The following is a 10,063-nucleotide window of genomic DNA, read 5'->3' as shown; positions in this document are numbered from 1 at the left end:
CTGCTTTTCTCGGAACACGGGAGATTCTTTGTATGTTCTTGTTATTCGTTCCTTCTGCTTTTCTCGGAACACGGGAGATTCTCTGTATGTTCTTGTTATTCGTTCCTTCTGCTTTTCTCGGAACACAGGAGATTCTCTGTATGTTCTTGTTATTCGTTCCTTCTGCTTTTCTCGGAACACGGGAGATTCTTTGTATGTTCTTGTTATTCGTTCCTTCTGCTTTTCTCTGAATAAAGAATCTTCTTTATACATCCTTATGACACGTTCTCTTTTTCTCTCTCTAATTTTAGCACTTTCTCTATAGATCCTTCTCATTTGCGCCTTCTGTTTTTCCTTAAAATCATCTCTTTCCTTATAGATCTTTCTCAAATGTTCCCTCTGTTTCTCTCTATATATAGGATTTAGCTTATATAGATTACTTTTGTACACAGTCTTCTTTTGTCTGTGATCAGGATCCTTTCTTTTTGGTAGTTTTTGTTGGGCCAATGATCTTCTCCTCATTTTTTTCCTTCCCTGTTTACTATATTTCAGCAGTTTATGTGAAAGTTCCTGTGTTGTCTTTGTTGAACAGCGGTTGGCAGCGGTTGGATCCTTCTGAGGAACAGAATCTGATGTTACCTGAGGTTCTCTCACAGAAGATGCAGAGGTTTCTATTTCTAAATAATCAGAATTGTTCAGCTCAGCAGCTGGCTCATTTGAATAATCCACTCTGGATGACATCACTTCAGTAGCTAAAGTGTCGGCCACAGTTTTCTGTGTCTGCTCAGTGGACTTTGGGGTTTCAAATTCAGGTTCATTTAAAGCTGGTGCTGAAACAGTTGTAGCTGTTTGTCTGTTTTCATCAGCATTTCTTTGGTCAGCAGCGTTTTCACTGTGGAACTCAACAGGCTGTAGCTCATAAGCACAGGTTGGTGCGATGCTACACATTCGGTACAAACGTTTGATCCTGTCAATCATGTCGTTAAGACGTGTGAATTTTAACATAACTGCAGTTCCACCACTTACACTTAGCGACAATGGCATTCCTGTAGACTTACGTGGGTGAGGGTCAAAGTATGCGTATTCACCTGAAGTCAGCCTGGAAACTGCGATGGCTGTTCCTCCCATGACTAGCAAAGCGTAGCGAAACTCTGAAGCCAAACGCTGTAGTCCCTGTTCAAGGCTCGGAAGATGATCTGTACCGTCAAATGTGCCATAATGAGCAAACTGAGACATGTCGACTTGATACTCGTGTCTGCGGCTGATGATCACAGTGGGAAGTTCATCACAGGCTAGAAACACGCTGTTCACAAACCTCTTTCTGGCATCTGAATACACGGCATGGCCTTTGTCCAACACACGGTTGAGATCTGCTCTGGTAATGAATTCATCCTCGTGTAAGAATGACAGGAAAACCAAACTGTTCGCCATGCATTGCTGATTCCGGTACTTTCCATACTTAGCATTGGCCTGGCTTCGAGACGCACAGATGCTACTCACTCGTGGACGACTTTCACTGTTTGTAACCTGTACATGAGACGGTCCTGGAGCTTCTCCATCATGCTGCGTTTGCACAGTTAGCTGGGGTTCAGTCTGGATTACCTGTTGTTCTTTAGCATTTGGCACAGATGATGAGCAAACACCTCTCTTTACCACATCTGCATAAGACACTGCGGCCGTCTGAACGCTGAGCTGCACTTCTGGACTGGGAATACTTGTAACAGACACCTTTACCTGCTCACCGGTCTGAGAAAGATTTACCTGTTCCTTCTGCTTTTGCCATCTAAGCTTCTGGGACTGTGACCTTTGACCTTTCCTTGGCATTTTGTGCAAGTACAAATTGGACCTTATATGTATTTATACACAAATGTATACAAAACTCAACCTGTAAACACTGAAAAACTCCTCAAGTTTCTATTAAATGGATCAACTATACAAATGGTAAAGTGTTCTTATGACCGTTTAATTGATGTAAAAGGCTGGCTTAAATACAAACTCAATATAAAAGTTATTGAAAGATCCTTAAAAACGTTTTATTGTAGCTTTTTCAACAACTGTATATTATTACTTCTTTTTTTTAACCAGACTGGTTAATGAATAGGTCTATACTTCTGTGAAGTAATATGCAGAATAAATCTCAACAATCAATCAACAGGCTATAATAAAACTCTTAGCTTTGAAGTAGACTTTGTGTAAATCTTTGAGATATCTAAAATCTAAAGCAAATATAAGGAGCTGTGGTGGTGTGGTGATCAGATGACAGGCAATGAGGATTCTTCAGCTGGATGTTCTGCAGCAGTCAGGAAACAGGAAGTCTGGGTCCTCAGGGCAGCTTCTCAATGACAATTGTAACTCAATACTTACACTGAGTAATAGAAATGGGTTTGTCCTTAAATAATATTAGTATAAACTTACTGTAGTCAAATGTTATAGTCAATGAAACAGACTTGAAAAATGTATTTGAATCTAATTTAATATTTATGTAAATAGAGCAGTCTGAATGTATATATTACAAAATAACCAGATTGTCTTATTACAAATAAACCTTTAAGAGGTGTATATTTTATATAATTTATCAAAGCAATTGCACCTGTAAGCCAATCAATGTTTATTCCAAAGTGTAATGCAAAATTAAAATGACAAATGTAGGGCTGTGTAAGTAGTTTCTACAGTGACTTCTACTGTACTGTATATTCAACTTCTTACTTGTAATTTCCAGTAAAATGAGTGGATATGAGAGAGTTTAACGACAGGAAAGAAGGAGCAGTGAGAGCAGAGATCTCTCAGATTTCTGAAAACAGATCGTCGAAGTTGCGGTAACTTCAATTTCCAAAAACTTGGTTTGTTGTCAACCTTGGTTTGTTGTCAAACTTGGTTTCTTGTCAAACTAGGGCTTATGCTTGTCAAAATTAGATAGAGTACATGGCGGAGAAATGATAGAAGATAGAATCCCTTGTCAAAAAAGATGGAGCAGGGAGAGGGAGAGTGATAGGACAGACTGAATTTGCTTGTTAATGGCTTGTTAATGATAGAGGGAGAGGGTTTTCTGCAGCAGGTCACCTGTAAGACAGAAAGAAAGTGGAATTAGACACACTTCCAATAAACCTGGCTTTACCGTATTTTTCAGACTATAAGGCACATTTAAAAGCCTTTAATTTTCTCAAAAATAGACAGTGCACCTTCTGTATGGTTGTGCTTACTGATTTCAAACCAATTCTATGTGGTACACGGCACTCTGTCAAATGTTTTAGTATGACTTTGGTAAGCTACAAAGCAGCACCACTTGATGTATTGTCGGAGCATGGCTTTTCTTTTTTTTTTTTTTCTTTTTTTCTAAGGAGCATGGCTAACATAGTCAGCACCCTCATAGAGCAATTCGTACTGTGCTTCAACATAATATGGTGTGTGTGTGTATAAGGGCCTGGCACCTGTTGAGAGCCATGCTTATGAAGCAGATTTCAAACTGATCAATCCACATTCATCAGTCCATAAATCCTGAAAAGTGAGTGTATTGTTCTGTATTTTATGTCTTACAACTGAACAATTTTGAGAGTTATTGTAAATGAGTTGAATAAAGTTTGACTTATCTGTTTTGTTTGGCTTAATGTGCCTTAGAATTTAGTGCGCCTTACAGTCCGAAAAATACAGAACACATATATCATTACACACTGAAGAGTCGTACAGTACATTATTAGATTCAACTGAATGAAAATGTTTATCATATGGTGGTGGAACATTTCTAAGGACATTTTTGCATTCTATTAACACAATAAAAACAAACACAGTCTGTAAACCAAGATGTGGTGCTACAGTAACTTACTATAAACATTATATGGTCAAGCTAAACCTACACAATGAAGTCAGAGCAGACAGTTTCAGACCACCTGCTTTAAACACTTCACAGCACTCAACTCACATGATCCTAAATGCCCAAAGGTCTCAAATTCCCGTTTCTGTGTGTACTTACCTGGTTCAACAGTATATCATAATGTCTGGGGAGCCGTTAACATAAAAGTAAAAAATAATTTACTCAGTATGACTTTTGGCAAAATGAAAAATTTGGAGACAGATGACTCCTAAACAGCAGTTTGTACATTTTTCAGTCAAATATGGGGCATGTTTAATACACACTCCACTAAATCTACAATAAACTTAGCATGGCCGATATTAGGGCCTAATTAAAAATGTACTATGATGATAAGAGAGATCTGTAAGTCTGGAAATGTTTACACAGACTTTTCTACGATCTGATTATTCCCAAGAGCTGTGCTGACTCACTCCACTAAACTGAATGTCCTATAATGAGAAACATTTCCCAGCACTGTACCTCAGACAAACCTTTACTTACCAGACTGGAGACGATCAGATCAGCAGTCTAGAGAAAGGAAACAATTCATCAGATCACTGTTTGATGATTCAGACTGTTGAGCCTCTTCACACACAATCCAATTTACTGTGACATAAATTAACTAGTAAAATTCTTAATTTATTTAAGGCTTTATGAGCTTAATGTAGTCTAAAGAGGAGATAAATGAACTGCAGCGTCTCACATGGCTGTAGCAAGTGTAATAAAAGCATTCATTACTACAGAAATATAAAGAATAGCCACCAATATTTGTTGGCACAAGTGCAGGATATACCAAATATTTCCTACACAGAAGCTTTGTGGCTCCAACATTTTCTACAACAGGTCAGTACTACTAAAGTGTGAAAGCCAAAACTTTTAAAAATGTTAGATACAAAATAATTATATAAATCAGAAGCAACAGAAAACCTCGTCATGTCTGATATGAATATGTAAATCTTAAAATAGTTTTAAATATTGACATGTTACAATAGCAGAGGTGCACCATGTTTTGTAATTAAAATTAAATGTCTTAAATTTTTACACTAAAAAGTCCTTTCATTATACCTGTTGCTAGGAATATTTATGTATTTTGCAGTGTACCTTTTTGGCAACTTTTCTATTAAATTTTAAAACACATTATATTCACCAAATAAGTGATAAACTAATTAGACACACTGGCTGTAATGTACCTAACAATGTCCACTCACACCTCTGGTTTTCTTAGTTTTTCATTATTGCTTAACTGTACAAAATACTTCTACAGTGTTCTGACTTTAATGTAACACATCAGCAGAATTTGAGAGACAATATGAATCAATACCTGTGCAGCTCTTAAGTGTTTGAGCAACCACTTATACTGACTCCCCTAAAACACTTTCATTGTTTTGTCTGCTACTTAAATCCACAAACATAAGGAGAAAATGAACAACTGACATTTAGCTATGTTTGGATTCAATAAGCCATAAGAAATTTAAATCATACATAAATGGGCTATTAAACTTCAGGGACATTTTCAGGGACAGTCAGAGGTCCCGTGTGAGGACTTTGCTGCTACAGGTAATAAATCCTGACTTTGTGTTTTTGCCCATCAGTAAATGGAAACATATCACAAAAAGTCAAACTACTGTATGTAAGTTGCCAAATGTGCTACGCAATGCCAGGTTCATACTGCCTCAGTTACAATCACTGTTTACTTACCAGCAAAGGCAAAACCAAAGATCTCTTTCACTCTGCGTAACAAAAGACAAAGCACAAAAATACAGAATGAGACAACTCAAATCAGCATCACAGTCAATACTGCATCACTCTGTGTAGTACAAAAGATTCAGTACATTCTTTGTTTACCACAGCAACAAACAACTCACCTTTTTCTACACCTTATTAAAGATTACTGTCTTCATTAAGGTAAAATATGGTTTCATCCATTTGTAATAAGCCACACACGTCTCTTAGTTATGTGATAGCTCTATTAGTTTGGTGCTATTAGATAACACAGTAGATTTAATAAGCAATGATTTGCTACACCTAGCTCTGCACACTTTATCAAATTCTGACATCACAATTTCAAAGCATGAACAATCATAAATGAAAGCTTGGATGATATTTTTGTAGGCTTCAACATTTGAGTTCGTCTGCATTCAAATTCTGCTTCCTAAAAATATTATCACCTGCACACAGTATCATTTAATATGCTGTTGTTTTAAATATCTACATATCATATTTATAATATTAATGGTGCACTGCTGCATTTTATTTATTTGAAGGTGGACTTTTTTATATTTCGTTAGTTTTTCACAAAGTGAGAAGTTAAACAGAGCTGCAGGTGTAGGTTTCATTTAAAAAAAAAAAAACAACCTGCACAAACAAGTGTTTGTTAAACAGTTCTTAAAATTTAACTAAAAAACTAAAATTACCTAATTAAAAAAAACTTCTTGTTAAGAGATGTTATTATTCTTATATTATGTGTTTCATCCTCACTCTCTCTCTCCCTTCTGTTAATTAACCCACAGCACAAAAACACACCGGTACAGGCACGTGACTCTTTTTCTCCCGGCTTTCAGTCAGAAGCTGTGTCCCAAAATGTCGGCTGCATCCTCCGGAGGCCGCATTTGAAGGCCGATTATGTCACAGCCAGTCGACGAAGGCTGTCTCAAATGCGGCCGACAAATGAGTCCTTCATTTCCCCGAATAAACTTTTAACATATTTTTAGGCGAGAAAGTAGCGGTGTAAATATCTGCTTGGTTTATCAAGACATCGCATATTTGCAAAAGTGTGCCGACGTTTTCAGAGACGTCTGTCACCCACCGGCTCGATGGCAAGCCGGGAGGGGGGTTCAGACCCCCGCTCTTTCGCTACTCAGGTTAAACATGATATACAAGTCACTCTGATAACTTAAAAATGTAATTGTTTGCCTTTTTCTGTGTTTTATTTGTTCTGGAGTAAATCGGTTTGGCTGAGATCAAAGTTATTAGATTATTAGATTAAATAAAGCTTTATTAATCAATCCGGTGGGTTCCTCCGGGATTTTCACACAGCTCAATAAACGTTAAACGGTCGAGAATTTACGCCAGTGTCCTGTTATATTTTAAATAGCAAGGAGCAGACGGCCGAGTTTATTAAACTCCAGCGAGACAGCGGTGACGCAAATCTGAAGGCTAGACCGTCCAGTTTCACAGCCTTCTCGGTCCACGTAGACCGCGAAGGCTGGGTCCTCCGAAAGATGCAGCCGACGTTTTGGGAAACAGCTAATGGCGGTAAAATGGCTCCTTTGAAGTTGCCGACCCTGCTGCTTCAGCAGCTAATCAGTGGTTCTAAAATGACGGCTCATTACCTTACAACCGAAAGAATGAGGCCGTTTTTAACTGACTGATTTGTGAAGAGAATTAACTTCAGCTTCCCTAACAGACTCAGAAACACTAACACACCGAATGAACCAAATACAACACAATAACTGTAATAAACAATCAAATGAACCATATTAATTTCACACTGGGCCTATAGCAGCTAGGCTAGGCATTAGCACTTAGTGCTAGCATACCAAACACTCCTTTTAAATAGTAAAATTACAACGTTTCACTAAAAAAGCAGCCATTGTGTTACTTTAACATGACTTATACTTCGACTGGCTTCATAAGTCACTAACAACAACTGGGTAAATCCCTCATACAGCTTATAGACATTTCATTTCAGAAAAGAGAGACAGAGAAGCAGCGCTTACCGGTGGGGATCGAGCTGAGAGTGGACGGAGATTCAGGAGTCAGGCAGAGACGTTAAAAAAAGAGGCATTCACGGGTAGTGGGAAACTCCGCAATTACACAAAATTGGCATGGAAAACGTGAAAAATATATGTAAATTTAAATATTATTATACTAGATTTTTTTGCAACAAAAAGCAACTAGCAGAAATTTAATTCTATAAGTTTAATAAATGTTTAAAACAGGATTCTTTGAATTTGAAATAATGGTTAAAAGACATAAATAAACACAAGGTCATTATGTTAAAATGTACTTTATTATGATAGATTTATTTAACTGACTGCAGTAATAAGAACAGTCTTCTGCTGAACACCAACACCAAGGAGCTGGTGTTGGTGATCGCCTAAGCATCCTCACAGTAGGAGCTGCAGAGGTTCATCTCACTCCACTGCAGGACTCAAGAGGTTCAGGAGGTCCCTTAACCACACTGCTATGAGACTTTTTAACAGGGACTCCTGATATGTTCATTGCACATTTGTTTCTTTTATTCTACTACATATTGGTTGTAATCATGAATTCTGAATTGCTTTAAAGCTGAAGCTGTCTGCTAAAACTAGCTGAAAAAGCTGAAAAGTTGCAGAAATTGTAAAAACTTTGCAGAAGCAAAGGAACTTTGCTAAAATGGAATAACTTAGCAGAACTGCAATATCTTAGAGGAAACATAATACTTGGCAGAAATACAATAGCATAGCAGAACTTAACAGAAATATTGTAACTTACCAGAAACATGATAACTTCTCAAAAATACAAGAATTTAGGAGAAATAGTATAAGATAACAGAAAGAATATATTTAGCCAAAAATACTTAAACATTACAGAAACATTATGATTTAGAAAAATAGTACAACATAGCAGGAATACTGTGATTTACCAGAAATACAATTATGGAGGACTAATACTTTAAAATGGGAGACATATTGATACACACACACATACACAGAGCCTAAAGGGAAGAGTATTTGTGCCATGGAGTCTTAACAAGAATGTGAGGTCCATATTAGAAAAGCTGGTAAAATCATAAAAGTTTGCAGAATTGTAATAAATGATGAATATGAATTACTGGTCTGTGACAGTGTATTAATTTGTAGGGAAAAAAACATGTTGACCAAGGTGGAATCGAACCCACGATCTTTGGCTTGCAGACCCATGTCATTACCAACTGCGCCACTGGGAAAGAGAGGAGCCGTTTTGAAAAACAGGGTAATGAGGAGTCAGAATTAGATTGCGGCGAGAGGCGAAAAACGCCGTTTTTTGGAGTTACAAAACGTTGTGTAACTCAAAACCTAGGTGGACTAGAAGCATATTTCTTGTACTGGGTGAATCAGCGGACTTTGGTGTACTTTGACTGCGATTTTCATTGCTCTATGTACATCCATCGCTGAGATATGACGAGAGAGGAAACGGAAAACCTCAGATATGATTGGCTGGCTGGGAGGCCGTGCAGGCCCTGATATGTGATATGTGTCTGAGTCTTCACAGAGGATTGGCTGCCTGGCAGAAATATATAGAAATAGTATGATTAAGCATAAATACTACATTTAGCAGAAATACTATATTAAGCACAAATCCTATAAAAAGCAGAAATACTATATTAAGCACAAATCCTATTAAAAGCAGAAATAGTATGATTTAGCACAATAGTAATAAGTTAAACAGAAAAATCGGAAAAGCAAAATGGACAGCTGAAAAAATGCTGAACATGCTGAGGGTCCCTCAAATATACTTGTTAAATGAAAAAAATCAGCAAAAAAAATATATAACAGCCACACAATCAGAAATATGTACACATAAGGAAACACACATGCACAGAGAGACACACACACAAGATCCAATTCAGTCAACCAGTCTAAATATATTGAATTTGAAGCTTAGAATGAGGTCATCCCATTAAAAGCCTTTCTCTCTCTCTCTCTCTGTCACACACACACACACACACACACACACACACACACACACTCACACACACACACACACACACAGAGGGAGAGAGAAGTAAGTTTCTAGGTCAGCCTGGGAGCAGCTGAATTTGAATCCACCAATCAGAGAGGCTGTGCACTCTTTCCCGCCAAAACAGGTGCTTCTGTTTACACACGCAGCACAGAGACACACAGGATTTTTGCAGTCTATTTCTCATAGTGACGACTCCCCTCAAACAAATGACCATAATTTCCTAACCGTAGGGGCTAGAAGGGTCATTCTTACACCGTTTTGTTCAGAAGAGATGGGGGAATCTTCAAGTGTTGACAATTTATCATTAAAATATGAATTTTTAGAGATATATGACATGGATGACTTGTTGACTTAGAAGCCACGAATTCCCCAATATGCAAATTTGAATACCTGGAGCCCACATACATGATTGGCTGGCTGGGAAGCCGTGCAGACCCTGATTTGTGGATTTGAATTCCTCAGCCCTGATATGATTGGCTGGCTTAGAAGCCATGAAGGCCCCAATATGCAAATTTGAATGCCTCAGGACAC

At 37.7% G+C, this 10,063-nt stretch overlaps 1 long non-coding RNA gene across 1 annotated transcript; it reads right to left on the bottom strand.

Annotated features, from left to right (window-relative positions):
- Positions 1 to 2,262: 2,262 nt before the first annotated feature.
- LOC147310760 (uncharacterized) lies at positions 2,263 to 7,707 on the bottom strand. The gene is made up of 4 exons (XR_015125344.1): positions 7,546 to 7,707; positions 5,525 to 5,556; positions 4,328 to 4,354; positions 2,263 to 3,039 (listed from the first exon to the last, which is right to left on the bottom strand). It is a non-coding gene; the product is annotated as an uncharacterized LOC147310760 (long non-coding RNA).
- Between the last annotated feature and the right edge of the window lie 2,356 nt (positions 7,708 to 10,063).

This window comes from Aulonocara sp. 'chitande type north' Nkhata Bay, linkage group LG16 (genome assembly GCF_057382095.1).
Source record: "Aulonocara sp. 'chitande type north' Nkhata Bay isolate Kocher_YH1m ecotype deep benthic linkage group LG16, A_spYH_male_GT1.1, whole genome shotgun sequence".
In the NCBI taxonomy this organism is placed as follows: Eukaryota; Metazoa; Chordata; class Actinopteri; order Cichliformes; family Cichlidae; genus Aulonocara; species Aulonocara sp. 'chitande type north' Nkhata Bay.
Note: the sequence above shows the minus strand (reverse complement) of the source record. Positions and strands in the feature narration are given on the sequence as shown.